Raw genomic sequence first — 27480 nt, forward strand, 5'->3', positions numbered from 1 at the left:
TCATTCAGATCTCTGTGCTCAAAGGTCACCAAGTCTGAGAGGCCTTTCCTAAAATCCACTTGAAAATAGCTCTCTCTCTCTCTCTCTTCCTTCCTCCCTCCCTCCCCGTGTTTTATTTCTTCTACAGCTAAGGTGATACTATCATTTCTCATAAAATTTTCTTTTGAGAGTGAAAGGGGTGCTGATATGATCACACAGGGATAACTGGGATAAACTGGAACTGTAAACTGAATGGTTGGCTACCCTATTCAGAGCATTTTCTGCTTCATAGCAATTTGCAATCCAAGGAAATGGAAATTACCCTGTTTGTTTACTTGTAAGCAGAAACTTTGGCTTATTTTAGGAAGCCATCATCTACAGCGTCCTTAACATATACTAAGTAGGTTCTTTTTCTTTTTCTTTTTTTCTTTATTGATTAAGGTATACATACGTGTCCTTATCGCCCCATTGCCCCCCCCCCCCCCCATTGCCCTCACCTCCCTGGTGTCTGTGTCCATTTGTTAGGCTTATATTCATGCATACAAGTCCTTTAGTTGATCTTTCCCCCTTACCCCCACCCTCCCCTACCTTCCCTCTGAGGTTTGATGGTCTGATCAATGCTTCTCTGTCTCTGGATCTGTTTTTGTTCATCAGATTATGTTGTTCAAAGTGTGTTCCACAAATGAGTGAGATCATGTGATATTTATCTTTCTCTGACTGGCTTATTTTGCTTAGCATAATGCTCTCCAGTTCCATCCATGCTGTTGCAAATGGTAAGAATTCCTTCTTTTTTACTGCAGTGTAGTATTCCATTGTATAGACATACATACCAGTTTTTTAATCCACTCATCTGCTGATGGGCACTTAGGCTGTTTCCAAATCTTAGCTATGGTAAATTGTGCTGCTATGAACATAGATAGGGGTGCATATATCCTTTCTGATTGGTGTTTCAAGTTTCTTGGGATATAGTCCTAAAAGTGGGATCACTGGGTAAAAATGGGGGTTCCATTTTTAATTTTTTGAGTACTAAGTAGGTTCTTAAAAATATCTGTGGACTGAATGGATGACTCCATCATGCTTCATGATCTGTGTAGAACTGAGCATCTTTTGGTTAGTATTAGGATTCAAAAGCCATAAAGGGCAAATTTGCTTAGAATGTTTCCTCCCTCAAGGTAGCAGCCAACTTTTAATATTTAGATTTCACCCTTTCAGCACTGCTGTAAAGAAATCAGGTCCTTGAGCGTCAACTGTTTTGTCACTTGCAAGGAGACTGAGGTGCCGTAGGCCCCAGGATAGGCCTGGTCTGGGGAGCAGACCAGTGGGATGAAGGCGGTCATAGTCTAGTCCAGTGGTTCTCAACCTGTGGGTCTCAACCCCTGAAAATACATCCTGCATATCAGATATTTACATTACGATTCATAACAGCAGCAAAATTACAGTTATGAAGTAGCAATGAAAATAATTTTATGGTTGGAGGTCACCACAACATGAGGGTTACGGCATTAGGAAGGTTGAGAACCACTGGTCCATTCAGTGGTCAGTTAATCTGTAGAAAACCTGTCTCCACGCAGTGGAACAGGTGTGTGCATGTGACTCAGTCCACAGGAGACAAGGAAGAGCAACCTTAGAGCAGCCGGCCATCTGGGCTTATTCATCCCGCAGGGAGGCGGGGAGGCCAGCGGGACAAAAAGGAACAAGCACCGCTCTGTCTGGCAGGGACACACGCGCGCGCACACACATTGATTAGCAGAGACCGAGGGCCATGGAAGTCAGGTCTGGCAGAGAAGACGGATGCAATTCCCTGCTATCTCACCTAAAATCAGACCAATCTTTGGAATCAGGGGGTGTAGGTTTTAGTGGCCTTGGAGCTCACTTTAATTTTTCCTTTTCCTTTTCAAACAGAGAGGCCTGTGTCCTGGGCTGTGCTGATCCATGGGAGAATTCCTGTAGGAGGAAGAGGCTGAAACTCTGGCCTAGGGTTATTCAACAGAGCATTCATAATGAATGTGTCAATACCTTGTCTGAAAGATCTGTATGTTTCTCTATCACATTTCATTAGAGAAACATATGCCGGTATCCTGTCAGAATTCTTATTTTGTGTGTGTATAATTATCTTAAGCCCCTTGATTTTATTGCGGGAACGAAGGCCCGGAAAGGTTGAATAACTTGCCTTCCTCAGCACGAACAGAGATAGGCTCCTGTTTTTAGGAGTCAGAACCTCTCCTAACACTTGACTTTAGGTATGTGTTTAAAAGACAGTTATATGTGGCTGAGAGTTTAGTAGCTTAAGCTGTGAAGGAATTTATGGCCCATGTTTAACCAAATTAGATTATTTTCCCTAGCTCATGCCATGCTGACAGCTTGCAAAAACTGTGTTCACCTTTCTTCTCTCCTCATGAAAAGGGGCTACAGTTATTTTTATACCTGGGATTTGAAGGAGGAAATATAGATTATAAGTCTAGATCAGTTGAATTTATTCAGGAGTTTGTCAGGTTGAATATGAACTTTCTGGAGTATAAATGAAACAAAAATGAGGTCTTTAAGTGATCTCTGTCTCTCTTTTTACCTATTTATGTGTTTAGCTTCATCCCAGGCTAGTCCCAGGATGAGAAAAAGTAAACTTCTCTGTCCTTTCCATACTCTTACATCATGCAGTAGTTGACTAAAATAATTATAGAGTGGCAACTTTAATGATCACTCTGTTGCAAGATTGTTTAATAACAACTATAAGTCAAAACAAATACCAGCACAAAGAAAATCTCTATTCTGTGTAGCAAAATGTTTGTCAAACTTCCACCAAATGGACCACATATTTAAAAAGGAGCTGATATTAAGAAATATTTCTATCATTCTTTGAAGTTTTTAGTAACGAGATACAACATGTCTACTACCACCTTTTTGTTTAGGTCCCCAAATGAGACATGTATGAATGTTACAATTTTGCATAACTCCAGGATAAACATTCCATGATATCTTTCTTTTTTAATTTAAATTCTTTATTGTTTAAAGTATTACATAAGTCCCTCCCCCCCCACCTCCCCGCATTGACCTCTCCCCAGCCACTCCCACCCCCTAGCACATGCTCTCATCTCCCTACTGTCTGTATCCATTGGTTAGGCTTATATGCATGCATACAAGTTCTTTGGTTGATCTCTCTCCCATACCCCCACTCTCCCCTACCTTCCCTCTGAGGTTTGATGGTCTGATCGATGCTTCTCTGTCTCTGGATCTGTTTTCGTTCATTAGTTTATATTGTTCAAAGTGTGTTCCACAAATGAGTGAGATCATGTGATATTTATCTTTCTCTGACTGGCTTATTTTGCTTAGCATAATGCTCTCCAGTTCCATCCATGCTGTTGGAAATAGTAGGAATTCCTTCTTTTTTACCGCAGCGTAGTAGTCCATTGTGTAGATGTACCACAGTTTTTTAATCCACTCATCTACTGATGGGCACTTAGGCTGTTTCCAAATCTTAGCTATGGTAAATTGTGCTGCTATGAACATAGGGGTGCATATGTCCTTTCTGATGGGTGTTTCTGATTTCTTGGGATACATTCCTAGAAGTGGGATTACTGGGTCAAATGGGAGTTCCATTTTTAATGTTTTGAGGAAACTCCATACTGTTTCCACAGTGGCTGCACCAGTCTGTCAATGATATCTTTTACTTTTTTTCTTTTTCAATAAAATATAATAATGGGAAAAAACCATGTATAATAGTTGTATTTATGGGTTCTGCTATTTATTGAATAAAATGCTTTCTAGATAATTTCTGGTGACAAGTCATCACCCTCCTTATTTTATATAATTAGGAAACTTAAATACTGAGGCCCTTAACTTCAAAACTACAGAGGCCTTTATACAGAAAGGTGACGACAGAAAGTCACACAAAAATTGAGAAAACTCGTCATGGCAGTAACCCTACCTGCCGGTCAGATGTGTTCCCTACTTACTTTGTAAAATCAACACAGTGCTTATTAGTAGTATTATTTTACCACAGACAACTTTCCTGTTTCAGAATCAAAGAGTGCTATGTTTATGCAAGACCAGGACTGCCTGGACTGCCTATTCAAAAGCTTTCATCTTTCTTCTTGTTGGAGACAGGTTTCGTCCCCTGCTGCCACTAGATGGTGCTTGTCGTTGAAACAAAGGTCTTTCTTCCCATCTTTCTGTTTTCCTTAGGCACCTATTAGGACCTTGGATGTGAAAGAAACTTGATTGATAAGCTAAGTAGTGGGTGGGTTCTAGAAGGTCATTTAGCACAGTGTTATTGATTTAAAAAAATCATTATCAGTAAAGATTACTTACACTGTTTTTCTAATGCCATTAATTTTTTCTGTTCATTCATCTTGTCACCAAGTCGTGTGAACCCTAGACAAAAAGAACAAATAAATCTTTCTTTAGGCTCATGAGAATCAAGGGACATAACTCAGATTTTAGAATAGGTAAAAAATAGATCTCAGGATTTATTGTCCTCACCAGGAATGACATTAGCAAAGGGGAACACATGCAGCGTTAACAAGAAAAGTTAATCAATGACCTTTCAAAGGCAAAACACATGCATCTCAATTACTGGGCAATAATCAATAGGAAAGAAAATGGAACATGATCTTTTAATTGTGGGATAGCAAACATCAAGTAATGAGAATGATAACAGTGGTTGTTGGCTCTTTGCCAAAGATGGCGATTTTTCTCATTAACTTAAGGCACACATAAAACGTCACCCCACAGTGCTCTCATTCTCTCCCTCCTACCACTCCACACACCAACTTTATACCCCTTTCAGGATAAAATTTGCCAATCTTGATGGTGAAATGCCTCCAGGGATTACCTATTTATTTTATGGGAAGAACAGTTTGATATATTTTGCATCAGAGTACTGGAAAGCATAAGTTCCTTGGACTTTTCCTTTCTCAAACATTCTCCAATGCTGACCAGTCACGGCTGGTTCATGATTATAACGAGAAATTGCCAGCTATGTTGAAATACATAATCCACAGTGTGAAAAACTGCTGAACAGCAGCGGCAAACTCTTAATACAAAAGTAGCTTTTGCCTGCGAGCTTGCTTTGGGGTTGCTGATTCTTGCTAACTGTGTGCTCAGGGACTGAAAGTTAATTTTAGTCTAAAAACAAAACATAACTGTGTAGGCAAAACCTTTAAAGCTGCATTTAAAAACGTTTTCTGTTTTGAATTTCTCATATCACTGCAGTGAATCATGTAAAATGTGTGAACATACATGTTAGCCAGATGTAACAGCAAACAGCCAGATACATGACATTAATACATTTTAATCTCAGACACTAGACAGCTTCGGGTGGTTCCCAGTGCCTTCTGAGCATTAACCAAGGATTTTAAACATGCCAGCATTTTACAAAGACACAAGCTTATACCTGCTTCGAAAGCACTAGTGAGGTACAATGGATTTCTTCCAGTTTTAAAAACGGAAAGAAAGCCTCTGTCCCCAAATTATTTTCCTTCAGATTTTTTTTTTTTTTTTTTTTTGGTAGTTATCGCTTAGTGCTGAAGATTTGGAACCAGGAACAGGTAGTATGTGAAACTTATTTATCTTGGCCTTTATGTGTTTGGGTGGGTACTGTTGAAAGTGCTGTTTGGTCATTGACTTCTGCACTACATACATGCCATGCGGTTCAAATCCATTAAATGGCTACTCTCTAGCAGTGGTGCCCGCGTTGACAGTCTGTTCATAGGGTTTAATGGTTTACTTAACTGATGGTAATCGGGCTGGGTCATTGATATATTATTAGTATTATTTGCTTGACAAAGGGCGCTTAAGCCTCCTTAATTAGCCTGAGGAACAGAGTAAACGTAAATAATCCCTTTGTACGCTCAAGAAACTCCCTTGGATGACTAAAGATGTTTCCCAAACTGCTCAAGGGAGACAGAAGCCATCAGAGACATAAGCGAAGGGCAGGTTGAGAACCATGCTCATCCCAGACCTGCAAAGGGGAGCGAAGGCCATACTGTGTGCCAGCAGCCCTCCCTCTACCTACACGGCTCAAGTTTTACCAAGCAGCGTCGAGAGTGACTAGGGGCTGGGAAACGCGAGCAACTTCAGTTCTGCACGAGTTCCTAAGCTCTTCCCAGAGGGGAGCGCTTGTGAATTGGACAGAAAGCTAGACCTAGCAGCCCGCTCAGGGCGCGAGGGAGGAGGAACCGAGGGAGGCGAGGGCGCCGGGTCGGGAGCGGGGACCCCGCCAGCTCCAGGCGGGCGCTGCGCGCGGAGCCCGAGCCCCCGGCGGAGGCGGTGCGGCCCGAAGCCCCTCCCCGTCGCCGCGGATGCCCGGGCTGCTGACGCCCAGCGGCGGCCCAGAGCGGCGGGGGCCGGCCGGGCGGGCGCGAGCGAGGGCAGGGCAGGGGGCTGGCCGAGGCCGCTCGCGGCTTTAAATATGGATCGCGGGCTCGCGCTCGTGGCACAGCCTCCGCCACGGCCGCCTTCCCCGAGTCCCCGTCCCCTGGCTGGCTCCCGAGGGGCGCCCGGCCGCGCACCGCCGCTGCAGTGTTAGTTCCCGGCAGGAGCGGCGGAGAGCCCCATAGATATGCGGGAGCTGCACCCGGCGGACTAGAGTAGACGCTCTCCAGCGCTCGCCCGCCGCGCACCACGCGGGCCGTGGAGACATCTGCCCCCCGCGCCTCCCCCTGCCCCGTCCTCGCGGGCGGTTCAGGTGCCAGTCCCGCCGGCTCCGGAGACGCGCCGGCCCCAGCGCCCTCGCCCGGCTCTCGCCTCCCTCGGCCCGGAGCCCGCGCCCTCCCGTGCGGCAAAGTTGTGACTACTTGGACGCGGGAGGCTCGCTCCCCGCCCGCTCCGCGCCTCGCGCCGACAACTTCCCGCGGCTCGGCCCCGCCGCGCCCGGCCCCGCACCTCCCGGGATCCCCGCGGGCCCCCAGCCCCGGGCAGCGCTTCGGTGGCGACTACGGCCGGGGTAGCAGCGAAGGCGGCGGCGGCAGTGGCCGCTGCAGCCCCACACTCGGCAGCCAAACTGGAGGAGCGACGGAAGCCGGACCCCAGGAGGTGAGCGCACGGCTGGGTCGGCGGGGCCGGGCGGGCGCGCTCCCCGGAGGCTGGGAGAGGTCACTTGCGGGCTGGGCATCCCCTGGGCTGGGCGCCGGGGGAGTGCGAAAGCTGCTTCCGCAGAAAAGTACTTTTTCCCCTTCTTCTCAGCGGGTAGAGGAGGAGGTCGAGTGGTCCCGGCACTCCCCCTCGGCAGGGCCCCCTTCGCGGAGCCCCGCGTGGTGGCCGGGACCGTGGGGCCAGCGTACGCGCTGGCTGGGCCGGCGCCGTGACACGTGTGTTCCTGTGAGCCTGGGTGGTCCCGGCGCGACGGGGCACCTGCTGGAGGGGGAACCTGCCCCGGCCCACGAGCGAGGGAGGCTTGGGGCGCTGTGGGTGCCACCGAGACCTCGGCTCCCCCTTCCCTGCCGGCTCCGACACGGAGCCTCCACATCTCTCGCTGGCACGCCGCGAGTGGGGGTGAGTCAGGCAGATCCGCTGCTAGCGGCACAGCTATTTGCCGTGGGTTCGGAAGGGGGAGGCAGAGGTTAAACTGGGATTCCTCTTGGCCGGCGACAGCGCAGCTCTCGCTCAGGTACTGGGCAAGGCAGCATGTGCGTCTTGGCAAGGACAGGTGATTTCTTTTTTCTTAAGTGCATTTTACCCAGCCTTTGCCAGTCCGTTAATAAGAGTCACCCGAGGAAGGCCGGGGCCGAGAACTACATCAGCAAACTGCAGCAAACAGTTATTAAAGGAAGAAGTTATTAAAGAACAAAAGAACACACACACACACACACCCCAACCCTGAACTTGGCGTGAAAGATGAAGCAAGCCGTTCTACCTCTGGTCTACCATCCTAAAGCATAATTTTCCAGCTCCTTGTAAAACTTCTGTTTTTGCCACCCCTCCATCCTTCGAGGCCTAAGCTGCTCAGCATGATTGCCTGCAGCAAGCTCTCTCCGGTCTCGACAGTGAAGAGCAGTTACCTTTGGTTTACCGTCTCCAGTTCTTTCCCATTTCACTTCAGGGCAGGAGAAAGTTATTCCTGAGAAGAAATCATTACTCGTGGGCTGTACTAAACACATTGTCTTAAACCCTGGAGCACTTCCTTCCCTTACAGACCTGCATTGTACCGTACTTCCCTTTGTCCTGTACCTGGGACTTGGAGTTAGGGTATTACCTGTATTAAAGTGTTCACTGCCCGTTAGGGTTTTTTCATTTTGATGTGAATAGATTCTTCAGAGCTCTTAGAGCAGCATTCAGTAGCTTCTTGTAGACACTGTGATGTCTCTTGACAAAGTTTCTGGCTCAGAATCGCCCTCCTTGCATCTGTTACATTAACATTGAAATAATTTCCGTGGTTACGATAGCACTGAAGTTGAGGTGATTGGTAGAACTCCAATCAAAGGAAGCATGTCTGCTTATTTTTTCTATAGCTTTAACAATTGAGAAAAAAACCTTTTACTTTCATTTTAAAGTTAAATGTAGTGATAGCACATTTAACATTAAATCTCTTTACATTAAATCTTGAAAATGAATAGTTTCGATTTGATCCCAGAGTTTCTGATTACTCGAAACATAAGAGTTTATTCTTGTCTTACTATTTATTGTATTATTTCCCATATGAACAACTGTAAACCTACCTTTGCCCCACCCTATTTATGGAATGAGAGAGGAAAGTAGTACTCTTATGAACTGTTGAGGCTTAGGACATTTATAAGAGTTGGGGTGGGAGGGAGGGATAAGACGGGATGTTTTGATAATTCCAGGCATATCTACCTTTGAGAAAACAGAAAACCAGGACACCCCCAACATTTTGTATGAGAATGTTTTCAAAATGAGGCTTCAGTGTCATTTAATGCTGGGGTTCATTCTGGAGACTTAGTAACATATATAAGGCGCCCTAGCCAGTGAGATTGTCAGAATGGACTCTCAGTTTATAACGATGTGTCTCTTTTAGTTCATTTTGCCAACATAAGATAACTTTAAAAATTAAATTTATGGGGGTGACATTGGTTAATAGGATCATATAGGTTTTGTGCATACATTTCCATGATATAAAAATCTGTATATTGCACTGCGTGCCCACCACCCAAAGTCAAACCACTTTAAATGTTTGAATGTTAGTGTTATTAGTTTAGCCTTTTAAATGATTAGCTACATTTACAGCAATGTGTGAAAGCATACAAGGAATCATGTTTAGAGAAAAAAATGTGGTAGGAATCAGATAACCTTTGGGACAACTTCCAGCAGGCTCTGCTGGTAATTTCATTTTTTATTGAGCTCTGGCAAGTACAATTTTCAGGTTTTGATCCCTTGTTCTGATAACAAGAGAGATCGTCTGGACATAGCTTTGCAAAGAAAAACACAAGGAAAGGAAATCCACATTAGCTGGTGAATCATGTAGCTAACCAGGTTTCGTGGCCGCCTCTGAGGGCGCTGCAGGTTAGGGCTACTGTTGTCAGGGGAGAGAGCCCTCAGAGAACTCATTGCTACTTAAGTGTGGCAATAATACACGTCATCTCCTTGGTTTTTTTTTTTTTTTTGGAGTTTCTTTGTATTTATTTTTAATAACACGAATGCAATCTAAGACTGGAGTTGATGTTAAAAAACTGGAAGTGGAGCCCTGGATGGTGTGCTCAGTGGTTAGAGTGGTGGTCTACACACCAAAGGGTCTCTAGTTCTATTCCCAGTCCAGGCACCTGGGTTGCAGGTTTGATCCCCAGCCCCAGTTGGAGGCGTCGTGCCAGAGGCAACCAATCAATGTGTCTCTCTCACATTGATGTTTCTCTCTCTCCCTCTCTCTCTTCCCTTCCCTCTCTTTTACTCTCTCTCTCTCAAAAAATAAATCAATGGAAAAAATATCCTTGGGTGAGGATTAATAACAACAAAAGAAAGACTGGGAGTGGAAAGAACAAACTGAGAAGAGAAAAATCTAATGGGGACGAAAGTTTCTAAGTAGTTTCTCCTTGATGGCTAAGATGGAAGGAATCAGGAGACATGATTAGATGGGACCAGAGAAGCTGTAAGCAGAACACATGTCTCATTTCTCACTGTTAATGCCATTTCTGAGGCCAACATGTGATTTATGACATTTATGTATTTGGGGGGAGTCATGTAGCAAATGGATGGTTTAGGAGCATCTAGGAAAGTAATAAGACTTCACAAAACAAGATGTGGCTACTTTTAGGGTATTTTTGGCTTCGTGCAGTAATTTTAGGAAAGGGAAGAAGAATGTTTCTTTCATATAAAGTCAGGGCTAAGTTGTATTCCAAATACATTTTGCCTTTCTCCCAATGACTAAACATATGATATGTTTGTGTCGCAAAAGAGAAAATATGCCGGCCCTTGCTGGTTTTGCTCAGTGGTTAGAGCACCGGCCGACAGACTGAAGGGTCTCAGGTTTGATTCCAGGTCAAGGGCACCTACCTGGGTAGCAGGCTCCATTTGGCCTGGTCAGGGTGCCTGCGGGAAGCAACCAATCTCTCTCTCTCTCTCTCTCTCTCATCTTCCTCTCCTCCCTCCTCCTTCCCTCCACTCTCTCTAAAAATCAATGGGAAAGTATCCTCCTGTAGGATTAAAACAAATAAAGAAAATATGCTGGTGTCCTTCTCACAGGAAGATGATATTTTATATCCATTTTATATTCTTTGGAATTCATGCCGTTAGTTATTATTTCAGCAGTGGAATGGAATCTCCTAACCTACCTTTTACTCACTTTTTCCTCGGTGTGTGCGCACGTGGGCACACACACACTACTCATTTGCTCAGGCAGCTGACTTTATTTTACCTAAAGCCTCATTTATGACTGTCGTAATGACTTTGTGGCAATGACTTTTATCACGTTTCTCTAGTCTCAGGAGTGCAATGGCATTCCCGATGACGCATTGAAAAGAAGCTAGCCACGATGGTGATGGATTTATTTACCTGCCATAGCGAAGAGGAAAGAAAACTTTTACTTTTACTCTTCATGAAGTTTATCATTTTATTCCTCAGTGATAAGGTTTTACTAGCCTCTGAATTAAATTATGTGTTCGAAAAGGATGGTGGTAGAAATAGTAATGGTGAAACATTGCACACCTATACTTGTTTTCTTTCTTTTTTTTTTTTTATACTTGTTTTCATATAAGCGATAACCTCATCTTATTCTTCTTCCCTGCACGTTAAATAGATGTAAGGGGTTTTATGCATGTTGAAGAGACATGGACACACAGACACAGAAAACTTCATATGCTTTTCTTTTCTTTTTTTTTTTGTTAATCCTCACCTGAGGATATTTTTTCATTGACTTTTAGAGAGAGTAGAAGGGAGGGGGAGAGTCAGAGAGAGAAACATCAATGTAAGAGAGAGAGATACACACATCAATAAAGCTGCCTCTCATAGGTGCCTTGATTGGATGGGAGGATCGAGCCTACAACCGAGGTACATGTCCTTGACCAGCATCAAACCTGAGACCCTTCAGTCCACGAGCTGACACTCTAACCCAGTGATGGCGAACCTTTTGAGCTCGGCGTGTCAGCATTTTGAAAAACCCTAACTTAACTCTGGTGCCATGTCACATATAGAAATTTTTTGATATTTGCAACCATGGTAAAACAAAGACTTATATGTTTGATATTTATTTTATATATTGAAATGCCATTTAACAAAGAAAAATCAACCAAAAAATGAGTTCGCGTGTCACCTCTGACATGCGTGTCATGGGTTCGCCATCACTGCTCTAACCAGTGAGCAAAAATGGCTAGGCCCGGATGCTTTTCTTAAACAAAATGGAAAATTATCACTGGAGGTGAGAATGAAGATTTTAGCTTTGAACTAGTGATCCCTGTTTGAACTAGTGAGTGACTGTCCGCAAAGGAATGAGTGTTGTTCAGTCCCAGCTGAACTGAAGAACGTTCAGTTCGCGGGGACCGATTTCAGGGCTGGTCTTGAGATCAGGATGCTAAAGGAAATAAAAAACCACCAACTGATATTTCTCTCTTTTAAAAAAAATTTGTGGATTGTTTTGTGGAAAAAGGGTATTCTAAGTTCAACTTGAATTATTATATGCGAAGCCTTAAAAAGATTTTAAATAAAACTCATACTTTTTGGGAACTTTTAAAATCAAAATTAATAAAAATACAAAATGAGAAAGGAATATATTACTAGTATCTTTAAAACTGATATAATGTTCTATGAACACAATTAGAAAAGCTGTTTATAATGTCTTGCATAAGAAGTCAGCAATTTCTTTTTTGTAATTACTGTCACTGATTGATATTCTCTTTTATGCTATTTGCAAATAAAAAACTTGGGGATCTGGAATTTCATGTTAGTCAATTCTAGCTTTGGTCTGGAGATTAGTATTCACTGATAGGGCCCAGTACCAACTTCTGTTTAGAACTCCTATATTTGGCATATTCTCCAGCAAAAAAAGCCTCTGAGCAGGCAGAATAGAGGGTTAAAAAAATGCATTAAAGAGGATTCATTTCACTCAAAGGTGATCCTTCAGAATCTGTTTACTTAAAAAAAATTTTTAAAAATTGATTTCAGAGAGAGGAAGGGAGAAGGAGAGAGAGAGAAAAACATAAATGATGAGAGAGAATCATTTATCAGCTGCCTCCTACACACCCCCTTCAGGGGATCGAGCCCTGTGCCCTGACCAGGAATCAAACCGTGAACTCCTAGTTCATAGGTCGATGCTTAACCACTGAACCACACCAGCTGGGCCAGAATCTGTTTACTCTTAACTCACATACAATTTTAACATGACTGATAAGATTTCTAATCCCATAGCAAACATTAAATCTCAAATTAGAAGATAGAAATGGCCTGGTATTGGCAGCCACATGGCTTACATTGAAAAGTACCAGAGGACAGCTTGGTAGTAAGGGAAGAGAGATTAAGCGCCAACAGCAGAGGTAAGAATTAAAGCAAGCACAGCCATGGCCCACTATCTAGGTGTTTCCTAGGAGCATCACTTCATTCCATTCCCTTCTCCCTCCGCTCTTTTCCCTTTCTTCTTCTCCTGTTTCTCTCCTTCCTAGCAAAGTTTTTATTGAAATATAACATGTATATAGAAAAATACACACATTATTAAATCTTAAGTTAACAGCTCGGGGTGACTTACCAATGTGAACACATCCTTGTAACCAGCCCCAAGGCCAAGATGTAGACCATTGTCAGCAGCCAGAAGCCCCTCTTTCCTACCCCCTGGGTCATTACTTCGCTCCCAAAGATAACTTCTCTCCTGACTTCTGAGACTGTTTATCTATTATTGAACTTTCTGCCAGAACACGTTGTATGTCCTTGTGTCTGACTTCTTTCATTCATTATGCCTGTGATGTTCTTTTATGTTTTGTGTGAACAGTGTGTTTATTCTCATTGTTTTATGGTATTCTATTTTATGAGAATGCCACAATATATTTATCCATTTCGCTCTTGATGGACACTTGGGTTGTTTCCAGTTTTATGCTATTATGAATAGTGCTACTGTGAACTTCATTAGGTACATCTTTTGGTAAATGTGGGAATTTTGGTTGTGTGTTGTTGTGAGTTGAACTTCTGGGCCAGTTTTAGTAGATAGTGCCTTCAAAAGTGGTACTAATTCACTCTCCTGCCAGCCCTTATGAGAGTTCCATTTACTCCACATCCTCACAAACAGCTGGTATTATCTCCTTTTTACAAAGCAGAGCATCTCGTAACCTGCCATTGCCCAGTGACCAATGGAAATATGGATTTGGAGTATATGGGTTGGAGACCCAGTTTTCTCACTTGCTAGTTATTTGATTTGGGGAATTTAAAAAATCATCTCTGTCTGTCTGTCTGTCTGTCTGTCTGTCTCTCTCTCTCATTAAAATGATAGTGCAGCTCTAACCGGTTTGGCTCAGTGGATAGAGTGTTGGCCTGCAGACTGAAGGGTCCCAGGTTCGATTCTGGTCAAGGGCATGTACCTTGGTTGCGGGCACATCCCCAGTGGGGGGTGTGCAGAAGGCAGCTGATTGATGTTTCTCTCTCATGGATGTTTCTAACTCTGTCCCTCTCCCTTCCTCTCTGTAAAAAATCAATAAAATATATTTTAAAAAAATAAAAATAAAATAAAATGATAGTGCAACCTAATTCACAGAGGTATTATGTGGACAGATGAGGTGATATTTATGAAACTTTGTTCAGAACTCATATGCCAGTTGTTGTATTCTACAACATTCCTTATCCTTAAAAAATTTTTTTTAATCCTCATCTGAGGGTATGCTTTATTGATTTGGGGGTTGGGGGAGAGAGAGGGGGAGAGAGGGAGAGAGAGGGAGAGAGAGGGAGAGAGGGAGAGAGGGAGGGAGGGAAGGAGGGAGGGAGAGAGAGAGAGAGAGAAAGAAAGAAAGAAGAAAGAAAGAAAGAAAGAAAGAAAGAAAGAAAGAAAGAAAGAAAGAAAGAAAACATTGATCAGTTGCCTCCTGTATTGCACTCGCCCTGACAGGTAATCAAACCTGCAACCTAGGTATGTGCCCTGACCAGAATCGAACCCACAACCTTTTGGTGCACAGGACCACACTCCAACCAGCTGAGCCACCTGCCCAGGGCAACATTCCTTATTCTTGAGTTAAATTGTGCCAGCACTGAGAACAGTATTCCTGACATATTAATAATTGTTGGCTGAATGAATAAACACATTTAATCAAATTTCTTGATCTGTCACTCTGAGGCATTGAAACTGTGTTTTACATTTTTTTCTTCAGGACTATTACTTTTTCTTGGTAAAGCTGACTTGAGAACAGAGTTTATTAAACATCAGCTTGAAAAATTGAGCCTAATAGGCAGCAGTTTGAGAACACACATTTCACTATATAGCACATATTAAATTTATGTCCCCAAGTAGCACACAGAAGACCTGGAGAACCCTTGAAAATGATTACAGTGCTCTTCACTTCCTGGGTGATCCCCACAAGCTTACACACAGAATATGCTTCGCTTCCATAATTAGAATGCTGGCTAACAAACTTCCAGATTTAAAAGATTGCAGTGGGTCCTCCAGTGCTGATACTTTGGAAACCATGTTTTATGCAAAATTGAATATTTAAGGATGAATAATAGCTGGGGACTGGAGCTTGTTGAGTCTTTTCAGTTTAGTGTGGATAAGGTGGTTCTCAGATGAGTGGATTATAATATCAAAAGCAAACTTGCAGCATATGCCTTATAAACGTTTGTGTGAAAATTCTTTCTTTTTTTTTTAAATGAACATTTATTTAGAAAATCACAGAGGTAGAAGAAGTAATTTGTAGAAGAAATGGGCTTAGGAAGCAAGTCATAGAGGCAAAGGAAGGGCCCTCTGAGTTTAGCAGTGAGGAAGGTCAGGTGACTGGCCTGGGGGAAGGGGTGGGGAGAGGGGAGGGGCTAGGACGTGCTCCCTGAGGGAGAGCGCCTGGGTAAAAAGTCTTCATTCTTGAAAGGTTTGATTCCCAGCTGTTGGTATGACTTTGTCAACCTCATTTTTCTTCAACCGAGAAGAGGTTAGTGCCATCTACTTATTTTAAAATTAAATACAATGAACATTTGTATGATTTTTATTTTGGAGAATGACATGATAATTAGTAGGTATCTATTTGCAAAATCAGCTTGCAGCAGGAGGAACTTAGATTTTGATGTGGAAATCTAATTAGATTTTCTGACCCAAAGACTGACTTTATTTTCCTGTTTTCTTGTATTTGAATTTCTTTGAGAGCTGGTGGTAGTCTTGTCTTGGTTGGCTGGCTCTCATGATTACCATAACTGTTTTGTACTGAGCATGAACAGTTTTACTTCAGAATAATATAAGTCAATCTACATTTTTTTGAGGGCATTTGCATCTGAGGTAGCATCCTAGACCCAAATGTGGCTCTTTTAGGGGTGTTTTTGTGGACAATGGATTCACCAATAATTTTGTTTTCTGTTATACACATAATGCTGTGGAAAATTGAAAATAAACTAAAGGGATACTGGTTTAGATATTCCCATTGTCATGATCCTAGTTTTAAATAGTTGTCCTTCCCTAATCCATAGTGACAATTTTTAAAGACTTTCATGTGCGGAGAGGACACCCAAGGGAGGAGCCTTGCTTTCAGGGTTTAACACACCAATAACCAGCCAAGCCTGGATGCTTTGGTTTTAAAACACCCGGTTTACAGTAACTGCTCACGGGAATGAAATCCCCCAGAACAGAAGATGAGGTTTTCTAAAATTCATTACTTTTAAAACAGTTTAACAAGGCTCGCCATCATCACCCTTTAGTTTATTTTCAATTTTCCACAGCATTATGTGTATAACAGAAAACAAAATTATTGGTGAATCCATTGTCCACGAAAACACCCCTAAAAGAGGTGCTCTTCAGCTTGGCCTTCTGTCCGTGTGACTGGGTGCGGATATTCCTCATGTCTTTACCTCAGGCCAGGTTTTTGTAACTTCTATTCCGGAATGATCGTAAATGAAGTCCTGAAACTGTTACATGGTGAGACTTGTTTGTCCCGAGTGAGGACTCTGTGAGATTATCAGTCAGACCGAAAGTGTGAGTGCCTGTGAGTGTGGATGGCTGCACTCCTGAAACCCTCCCCTGGCGGGGTGCACATTGACTGCAGCTGTGGTGAGACCTCACTGTGGAACTGCTTCAAGAATTCCTCCATTCCTTTGGCCTCTGGAGACTGCATCCTCAGGAATGTGAGATGAGCACTCATGATGTTAGCAGCGTGGCCTCATGGCCAGAGATTGCCGAAGCACTGATTACTATCACCTTTAGAAAACTGCTGAGTGTTAACAGGTTAAGCAGAAACACACAGATCACACGTTTGTACTTTACGAGTTGAGCAACTCTGCCAGGGAAAAGAGAGAGGAGGACTGGAAATGTCTTAAGAGATTTAGATGAATGAGATAAGATAACTTCCCTTGAAAAATACATTAAGAAATGAAACAAAAACAGTGGTCCAAAAACATCAGGAGAAAAGACAGTTCAAGCACCCTCACTTGTTTTTGCTGACAAACTTAAGGCAGTGGGTTCTGCACTTTACTCAGTCATTTTAGTATTGCTTATTGCTCTGCACTGCCCGTGGTTTTCCTCTACACTGGCTGCATGCTCACTGTAGGAACTGGGTTAGAATAGCTCTGTGGTACTCCCCGTGGCTAGCAGATTCTATAGTGAAAATATTTACTTGGGGGAATGGTATTTAGGTACTTAAAAAACTAAGGTGCCCAGTCATTATACCCAACTTCATCTAAACTTGATAAAGTGCAATAATAGCTTTGGTCATTGCTGTTAGGTCTTTCAAATATTTCTTGTGAAATTTGTTGTCATGAAGTTTGGAATCCAGTCACTCTTGGGATGAGACTTTGTTACTAGGCTTTGTGATGTGTAATACAGTTCTTTGGAAAAATTACCCAAGCTTTCTATTTTGATATGGCTGTATTTTATCTGTCCTCTGAATTAGAAACAGTTATAGTTACTATTTTTTTTTTTGAGAGTAAGTATGAGTAGTTAGCACTTAATATGAACTTTTTATTTTAAAATAATTGTAGGCTCATAGGAAGTTGTGAAAATATAGTATAGTTTTTACATAATCTGTACCCAGCTTCCCCAAATGAGCAACACGTTTAAGATTTCTAAAAAGGCATTTACCTAAAAAGATTTATAAGGAATTGTAAGTTTTTTGCTTCTCTAAAGAATATATGTCAGAGGTATTATGAAAAAATGCAGAAGTAGGTGCATGTAGTATTTTCTGGCTTCAGTTGGGAAAGGTGTTCCTATTGAAGGCAAGGGGAGTCATTCATGTACTTATTCACATCTGTGAATTTGGTGCTTGCCTCATTCAAATCATTATTCTATTGATCATATTGTACTAGGAATATTAAATCCAGATGTTATTCTCATAAGATTTTTGGAAGATATAACACACATATCAGAATATCATTGTATTATATATATACTAGAGGCCCGGTGCACAAAAATTTGTGCACTCGGGGGTGGGGTGGGGTGGAGAGGGGGTCTCTCAGCCCGGCCTGTGCCCTCTCGCAGTCTGGGACCCCTCGGGAGATAACGACCTGCTGGCTTAGGCCTGCTCCCAGGTGGCAGAGGGCAGGCCCAATCCCTAGGTGCAGCCCCTGGTCGGGCTCAGAGCAGGGGCTGATCAGGGGGTTGGGGCGCCGCACCCTGTCACACACAGAGCCGCAGGGCGATCAGGGGGTTGGGGAGCTCCCCCCTGTCACTCACAGAGCAGGGCTGATCAGGGGGTTGGGGCGCCGCACCCTGTCACACACAGAGCCGCAGGGCAATCAGGGGGTTGAGGAGCTCCCCGCTGTCATGAACAGAACAGGGCGGATAGGGAGGTTGTGGACCCGCCCCCTGTCACACACAGAGCTGCAGGGCGATCAGGGGGTTTGGTCGCTGCCCCCTGTCATGCTGATCCCGGTGCCAGGAGGCCTCGCTGCTCTGCTGATCCTGGTGCTGGGAGGCATATTACCCTTTTACTATATAGGATAGAAGCCTAGTGCACAGGTGGGGGCTGGCTGGTTTGCCCTGAGGGTGTCCTGGATCAGGGTGGGGGTCCCGCTTGGGTGCCTGGCCAGCCTGGGTGAGGGGATGATGGCTGTTTGCATCTGGTCACACCCCCTTCAGGGTGGGGGTCCCACTGGGGTGCCTGGCCAGTCTGGGTGAGGGGATGATGGCTGTTTGCATCTGGTCACACCCCCTTTAGGGTGGGGGTCCCCACTGGGGTGCCTGGCCAGCCTGGGTGAGGGGCTGAGGGCCGTTTTCAGGCTAGTGGGTGACTGAAGCTCCCAACCGCTCCTTTTTTCCTTTTTGTTTTTATTCTGGGCCAGCTTTAGCTCTGAGGCTCGGCTCCAGCTATGAGACCTCCGCTGCTGAAAGCAGGTTTCTGGCCTTTGTTTACCTTCTGTATTTGAAACAATGTTGTGATCCTGCTGGCTGAAGTCCGGGGTTTTGTTTAGCTTCTATACTTGTTACAATGTTGCTTAGAGTGCAGCTGAGAGGCCGGCAAGGCAGGCGGGGAAGCTTGGCTTCCTCTGTCACTGAAGCAAGCAAGCCTCCCTGTTCGCTTCCAGCTGCCTGGCTGCTGGCCGCCATCTTGGCTGGCAGTTAATTTGCATATCACCCTGATTAGCCAATGGGAAGGGTAGTGGTCGTACACTAGTTACCATGTTTCTCTTTTATTAGATAGGATATCCATGTGTTAAGTTTATATTATTTGCCTTATATGCACCTTATATGTGAATGCACAATATGTTGAGACTTTTAGAATGAATGTTTTATTTATTATGTATGCATAATAACATTTCCAGTGAGATCTTAGTATGTTACACTATTCTTCAGTATACTGGTAACTATTACATTTCAACAGATAGTACTTGAGTTCAGTTATCACCTTTTAATAAGGGCCTGTTACCACCTTTTGTTTAAATTTTTAATCCTCAGCCGAGGATATTTTTTCCATTGATTTCTGGAGAGAGTAGAAGGGAGGAAGGAGGTGGGGAGAGAGAGAAAGAGAAACGTTGATCTGGGAGAGAGAGAAAGAGAAACGTTGATCTGAGAGAGACACATCAATTGGTTGCCTCCTGCAAACGCCCCTACTGGGCTGGGGAACCTGCAACTGAGGTATGTGCCCTTGACTGGGACCCTTTGGTCCGTAGGCCGATGCTCTAACCGTTGAGAAAACTGGCTAGGGCCTGTCATCACCTTTTAATAGGGATCTTTTAATACCGTATATCTGCGTTCATCCATGTGTCTGAACCTGGCATGCTTCCTTGAAGGTTTCGTCTTGAACCTCAAGACAGATGTAACTGGGAAAGGTGTAGAGAAATGGATTGCAAATCATGAGATTAATGGATTGTCTCTAAGAGAAAAGACAGAAGTGGATATTTTAGTCTTGAACAATAAAGTCTGAAAGGAGACCTCCCCTAGGCCTATAATGTCATGAATACTTTCCCCCAAATCTACATCATCAGACCTGGGAGGACCACTTACAAGTAGAGAAATAGGCTTAACATAAAAAACAGATTTCAAGTTTATGTAGTGGGTGTACATGTGAGCAACTTGTCACCCCAAAAGAGAAACTGGCTTCTTCCAAGAGGAGAAGATGCAGAACAAATCTTGGGGTAGAGTAAGTTTTCCTACAATTTAGAAAAGAACATGGGCATATTTGGTGAACTCACCTGGTGTTTTTGGATGATAGTCTCTGTTCACCCAGGGCTCTCTCACAGCACTTTGCTCAAGTCACTTACCATTTTGTGGAATTATGTTTTATTCTTTGCTGTCACTGTCAGATGCCACTGAATGTTGGTCTAGAACACTGTGGGTCTGACATCTCATGACAATTCTTGTAAAGTTTACCGGCCCCAGCATGTCTTATCTCAGCTCTTGACCTTGACCAGATGGCACTGGTATAACTGCATTTTTATACTTGTGGTTATAAAATGATCAGATCACTTGGCCTCCTGATAAAATGTCTCTGAGTCAAGTCCACGCCTTGCTGCTGATACAATGAAATTGGGTGTTACTGCTGAATTGAAACGCCTTTGGTTCGGGGCACATTTTGGATAATCTGAAATACTTTGCTTTCCCAAATAAATGAAATATATGTATATTGTTTTGTGTGCTGGTTTAAAAACCATTGTGTTGGATAACTTTCTTAGATGTAATATTATGTCCACAAATTAGAGAGTTTGGAAAGTCTAATGCCCTAATATCCCTGTTTGACCAATAGCTTTTAGCTTCTGTGATGGAAAGACTTTAGTGTATGGGCTTGAGTAACACAATATACTTTATATAATAACTAGAGCAGCAGAAAAAAACAGGCTAGAGCAGTTGTGGGCAAACTACGGCCCGCGGGCCGGATCCGGCCCGTTTGAAATGAATAAAACTAAAAAAAAAAAAAAGACCGTACCCTTTTATGTAATGATGTTTACTTTGAATTTATATTAGTTCACACAAACACTCCATCCATGCTTTTGATCCGGCCCTCCGGTCCAGTTTAAGAACCCATTGTGGCCCTCGAGTCAAAAAGTTTGCCCACCCCTGGGCTAGAGCATAAAGCCCAGGCGTTAAGCAGGTTGCTGCTTGAATCAGGAGCTGGTGGAATAACTTCTTAATTCTGTAGAGACTGGGGGATTCCAGTCTAAGGCGGGTATCCAAAGATAGAGGACCCAAAGGAACCTCGATGACTTGGGGAGCAGTGATGGGATGTTGTGAACACCTGAAGTATGGGCAGCAGATACTATGAGTTGCAGAGTCCATGGAATCAAGAAAGGGGCAATAATATTTTGAGGAGCCTGTTTCTGGGAAATTGTGAATCTCTCTGTTTGAGTAGCAGGAGTGGTCTAATTATCTACTGTCATTACATTATGAAGTATTCGCTGTAATTGAGTTTCCTGATAACCGAAACTTAAGTGTCCAAACTTAAATTACCTTAAAATATGTTTTGATGTACATTATCCCAAAATAAATTGCACAAACTTAACAACATACTGAAAACAATTTCCCCTGTGTACAGCTCTCATGGTTATCATTGTATAACTCAGCAATGCTCTTTGGACAGGAGATGTGTGGAACTATTACTTCCACACCAAGAGTTCCCATGTTGTGCTTTCTACATTCTTTGGCTTATCCTTTATGTTGTAAAGAGGATGTCTTAGCTGCGTTTAAATAGGGATGAAGGCTCTGACTATTTGCTTATATGATGGGCAGTGATCCCCGATGTATCTATTTTCATGAGTTGCATATGAGGAAATGCATTAAAATTTCTTTACATTTATTTATTGCTTTTGAGAGAGAGAGAGAGAGAGAGAGAGAGAGAGAGAGAGAAAGAAGAGAAAAGAGAGAAAGTGATTTGTTGTTCCACTTATTTCTGCATTCATTGGTTGACCCTTGTATGAGCTCTGTTGGGGGATCAAACCTTTGCAGCCTTAACATACTGGGATGACACTCTAACCAATTGAGCTACTGGGCCAGAAGGAAATGCGGATTTGATTAGAGGCTGGGATGAGAGGTGGGAAAGCTGGGGGAAATGGAGGGCACAATGCTGTTTACTCCCTTACTATGCCCCAGGGAGGAGGCCTTAGCCATGTTGAGAGAAAGAGGCTATAAGACAAAGCAGAAGGCCCACTTCATGAGATAGACTGAGAGGGATGGGCTATGAGAGGGCTTCTTCGGGATCTAGGTGGCAGAGTGTGGTTCTAGAGCAGGGGTGGGCAAACTTTTTGACTCGAGGGCCACAATGGGTTCTTAAACTGGACCGGAGGGCCGGAACAAAAGCATGGATGGAGTGTTTGTGTGAACTAATATAAATTCAAAGTAAACATCATTACATAAAAGGGTATGGTCTTTTTTTTCAATTGTTTTATTAATTTCAAACGGGCCGGATCCGGCCTGCGGGCCGTAGTTTGCCCACGGCTGTTCTAGAGTGATGTAGCCTGAGGTGGCTGGTTCTTCAGTGCCTTGGAGGTTTAGAGTACTAGGAGACCCAGGAGAGAGCATTCTGGGCGGGAAATTGGCATTCTCGAGTAGTCATTGGCCATCAATGAAGAGGCCCAAGTAGAAGGACATGAAAGGATTGGTGGTGAGCATGGCTGACAGGGCCCAGAAGAAAAAGAAGGATGGTGAGATCAGTAGTCATGGGGCAGATTTCAGTTGGTACCAAGATCTCTTTTTAACCTATGAGCTGTTGAGGCCAGTGAACTCCCATTGAGTTGTTTTCTGAATCTGCACTATCAGGATTTCACTGTGCTTGGGCTTGAATCCTGCCTCCACCCCTCTGTTAGGTGGGGTTCCCTGAAAAATAGTTTCTGATTGTGCAGGAAGTTTATTGGGGCTGGCGCTGTGGGGTAAAACCTATGAGGGAGTGAGGGAAGCTGGACTGGGCAGAGAGAGGAGTTGAAGTGCATTTCAGTGTCTTTAGTGAAGACCTCTACTGGCTGATCCCAGCAGGAGCTCCAGAGCTGAGGAGATGCTGCAGAGCTGCCCTACCTTGAAGTAAGGGAGCCAGGTCATTTTTATCCATCAACAATCCCGAGGCCCTGGCTGGGTATCACAGCTGATTACAGCATCTTCTGGATGCACTGAGGTTATAGGTTCGATCCCTGATCTGGGTACATAGAAAAATCAACCAGTGAACACATAAATAAGTAGAACAACAAATCAGTGTTTCTCTCTCTCTCTCTCTCTCTCTCTCTCTCTCTCTCTCTCTCTCTCTCTTTCTCTCTCTCTCTCTCTCTCCCCCCCTTCCCTCCCACATTCTCTCTCTTTAAAATAAATAAAACAAAAACAAACCCAGTCCAGAGAGGCAGGCTGTCCTTAGACAAGGGTCTGACCCTGTTTCAGATAGTTCTCTTTGGCTATGATGGTATCTGGACAGAACTGAGCTAAACATTGTCAGTCACCAACACACCCACCAGGTAGGGAAAGCACCTCCGTTTTGAAGGGAAGGTCTGGGCAGTGCAGCACAGCACCCACATACTTGGTGCGTCATGATTGGGCAACTCTCTGTTTTCAGTTCTTCATCCCACCTACCTCACTTACTAGTAATTCCTAGGGCTGAAGTAAGTTAATATGTGTGAAATGCTTAAAAAGTGGGAAGCACATCGTGAGTCTGGTAGAGGTGTTAGTTATTATCATACCTGACTTTACCAGCCCCACCTTTCCCTTATGATTCCTTTAATACTCTCTGAGCTTGAAGGCTCGTGCTCTCATCAACTTTTTTTCTGATTTTCTTTGCAAGGGAAAAAGCATCTGACAATATCTTAGTAAGAAATGATTTAATATCATATGTATTTTGCATTTTAAATTTTGCCAGAAGAAAGATGCAAAATAAGTCAATACTTCAGATGAGATTTGAAGGATTTGGACATAGGTTGAATGATGTTTTTAGGTGTGTGTTGGTTCTTCGCCTCCCTCAGAGTAACTTAGATAAGGGCCTTGTAAATTAAGGGTGGGCCCATCCCTGCTGTAGGGTTGGGAAGTGATGGGATGAGGGCAGTGCAGGACCAGGTGATAGTGTCCAGCTGAGAAGGTCCTCAGAGTCTGGGTCTTTGTCTTTCCTGTCACCCTGATTCTAGATCTAAACATTGCAACATACAATCAATAAATGTAACATTGCCACTTAATTAAATTGCTTCATTTCTTAAACATTTCGGAATCATTCTTTTCAATATTCCATAGTATAGAGCGGATCACCTGGAGTGTTTTAAAAATTTGGTTTTGATTCAAAGTAATGTTCTCATGGAGGCTCAGTCCCTGCCAATTGATTTCTCATTTACTTGGGGACATGGCTACATTTTTTATCTCCATATTTGTATGATGGGAAATATTTCATTTGAAATGACTTACTTGCTCCCTCTTCCCCCGGGATGGCAACTATATCATATTAAGTTGCTTATTTTGTAGAAACTCTCTGATTGTCCTGTTGACATTAACAGAGATAGTTAAGAATGTCTGCCACAGCCTTGGTTAGTGTGGTTCAGTTGGTTGGGCATCATTCCGGCCACCGGGAGGTTGCCAGTTAGGTTCAGTTCCTGGTCAGGGAACATTTCCTTGGTTGCAGGCTTGATCCTCGGTAGCGGACATGCAGGAGGCAGCCCATAGAAGTTGTGTTCTTGCATCAATGTTTCTCTCTCCCCCTCTTCCTTTAAAAATCAACAAACTATTAAAAAAGAAGAATGTATGCCACAAAACACTTCTTTAAAACATAAAGTGTGCTCGTTTCTTCTATTTGTACCAAGAACCCATTGTTGGCATAGCCTAATAAAGCCAGCACAGTAGGAGAGGAAATGCTGTGACCCCTCTTTTGAACGATTTTTTTCAAAGAAGCCTTTCTTGAAGCTATTTTTCTCCTAGTTTTAAATTGCTTATAGCTATTAGCAAGATCTTTTAAAGAAATGAGAATGCTGGAGTGAACCATGAGAAACTATTTGTCTACGTATTTGTTATACAGTGCTCTGTAACAGATGACGATTATATGGAATATATAGTCAGCATGAAGCTGAGCAATGGGAAATTTTGTCTCAGTTGTTTTGGCATTAACTTTGATTTTTGAGTTGAGCTCTCTGCTGTGGGTTCCACACAGAATTCTCATTACTTTTGTTATATGAGCAGCAACCTCATGAAGACTGTCTCACTTTAGCAACCAGCAGCAGTTTTTTTTTTTCTTCCTACTGAGATTAGGAATGTGGAGAACATTTAAGTTTTCACTTACACATTTTTTGGGGGGATATTCTGGAGGGGTGAAAATGAATAAAAGATTTAAAGTTTGGCTAATGGATGTGTAAATGGTAGTGTTTAAAGTGGCAAAAATTCATCTTATAACAAGCCCTTTCTAAAAGCAAGGCTGACTTTTAAAGCTGTGTATTTGGGGGATTAAAATACATAAACCCTCTGTGTTGAGCTTACTGTAATGGGAAACAAGTCCCATATCCAAGAAGATTATGTCAATACAGTTTTTAATTCTCAAAAACATGAAAATTTGACCTTTGTCTATATGATCTTTCACTTTGTAGGAGATCTGAAGTAAAAAATAATATTTTAGACACAACTATTTGTTTTCTTCCAAAATGGACAGAGGTGTGAGGGATTTATAATCTCGTATACTTAATCTCAAACCAGCCATGGTTTCTGTGTGATAGCTTTGCAGAGCATAGCCCCCCAGGGACTCTCCATTTAAACATCACTTAATGCTCTCCTCTTTTTTTTTTTTTTTAAGCTTGAGTGTAGGTGGGTTTTTATGTGGGTTTTAATTAAACTTTAAAAAACATTTGTATTGATTGTTTAGAGAGAGAGAAAGGTAGAGGGAGAGATAGAAACATCAGTGTGAGAGGGAAACGGATTGGCTGCCTCCTGCATGGCCCCTATCAGGAATCGAGCCTGCAATGTTTCTGTGTACAGGGTGATGCCCAACCGACGGAGCCACACTGTCTAGGGCTTAGTTAAACTTTTGTGCAGAAAATTTTTTCAATCTTGAGCCATTGTTTTGAGTTTTAAAGTGAATAAATTCTAACCACACTGTCTCATAGATAAGAAGAAAAAATTTGAGTAACCTAAATCCTTTTTATTCAAGTAGAATAGCTTATTACTTTCACTTAAAGTATTAATCAAAGTTAATCAATTCTTAGATTGTTAATCTAATTTTATACATGTAATGTAGTCATGAACACCTGAATAAATATGCTTGCTTATGTGATAAAAGAGTAGAAATATATTAAACTAGATTTATTTTATTCTCACAGTTTTACAAATGAGACCTGTAGTACATTTACTATTTATTTATATTACTTAAATAAAAGGCAGAAGAGAAAAGATAGCTAACAAACATACAACTGTACATTCCAGTGAAACCTCGTTGTTAGAATTTACATTTTCTCTAAAAATTAAGGACAAGTATTTTACTCACAGGAAACTCAAAAGTTGCCCAGAACGGAAGGAAGGTTCCATGTGGGTGTTGGCTGTTTGGCCTAATGGTCTAAATGAAATGGAAAAAGAGAGCATGGAGTGGTCCTAATGGCTCAGTTTCCAACAATAAACCTGGTGAGTTCACTTGAAGTGCGGTTTGCTGAAATTGATGATGATTTTTAGCACTTAGCTTCTTATCTCCAAAGCACTTTCCAAATGTTGAATAATTAATTGCCACAACCCCCATGTGGGGTAGAATATCAAGCATGTCTTTCTGTTTACCAGGAAACCATTATGGCCGAGTCTGGAAATGTTGATTTTTATTTTTAGAGGTTTCTGTGCTTTCCAAGGTGACCAGCTTTAAAAATGCTGTTCTGGTTTTTAATCACAGGGTCATGGGAAACGTAGCCAAGGATGTTGAAAACTTTTTCTTCTCACTGTTCCTATACAGATTTCACTTTTCTGCCAGCTCATCATTTTGCAATACAATTCTTTAAAAGTGGAGTGTTAAGTATCAGTAAGCTTAGTCTCTGCTATTAGTACAATTTCTTTTTGCTTGGTAATTCAGAATTTGGGAAACCTGGTGGAACTGTGAGAGCAAATCTCAGTGGCAAAAAATCACGTTCCAAAAAACAGTTTTTATAATTTAAAGAAGTGCATTTTTCAAACAATAGTTTTTGTAACTTTAACAACTGTGGAGCCTGGGAAATAATGAAGAATATATGTATACTTATATATAGAGGACAAACTTATATTAAAAAGTTAGGGAACATGAGAGAGGCTAATTTAGTATAAAGTGGACAGTTGCACCATGGAGTTGATAAATCTGAAAGGCCTTTGAGAAGAGAGAAGTCTTGAGCAAAGGTGTGACATGAGAGCCTTGAGCAAGGAGGGTGGCAGAATTCATGAGATGGGTTCTGGTACCTGCCTACCAGATAATACCTACATTAGCCAGACCAGTTCCTGGCTTGTTTGTGTTGCCAGCGGCAGGATGTCTACTGATTAACTCTCTGGAGAGATGCAGGATAAAGTCACCCTGGTGGACTCAGAAGGCTAAGCATCTATCCCTCAGGTTCTCAACCTTTGAAACAGAAAAGATCCAGGAC

General features: G+C 42.7%; 1 protein-coding gene across 2 annotated transcripts in view; it reads left to right on the forward strand.

Annotated features, from left to right (window-relative positions):
* The window catches only part of SLC4A4 (solute carrier family 4 member 4), a 440882-nt gene that overhangs the window by 94992 nt on the left and 318410 nt on the right, over positions 1 to 27480 (forward strand). Inside the window, exon 1 of one of the 2 annotated variants that reach the window (XM_036335853.1) lies at positions 6325 to 7008. The exons of the other annotated variant lie outside the window; for it this stretch is intronic. The gene's annotated coding sequence lies outside the window, so the exon portion shown is untranslated. Of the gene's footprint in view, positions 1 to 6324; positions 7009 to 27480 lie in introns of those variants that run through there. 2 annotated transcript variants of the gene reach the window in all.

This window comes from Myotis myotis, unplaced genomic scaffold (genome assembly GCF_014108235.1).
Source record: "Myotis myotis isolate mMyoMyo1 unplaced genomic scaffold, mMyoMyo1.p scaffold_m19_p_1, whole genome shotgun sequence".
In the NCBI taxonomy this organism is placed as follows: Eukaryota; Metazoa; Chordata; class Mammalia; order Chiroptera; family Vespertilionidae; genus Myotis; species Myotis myotis.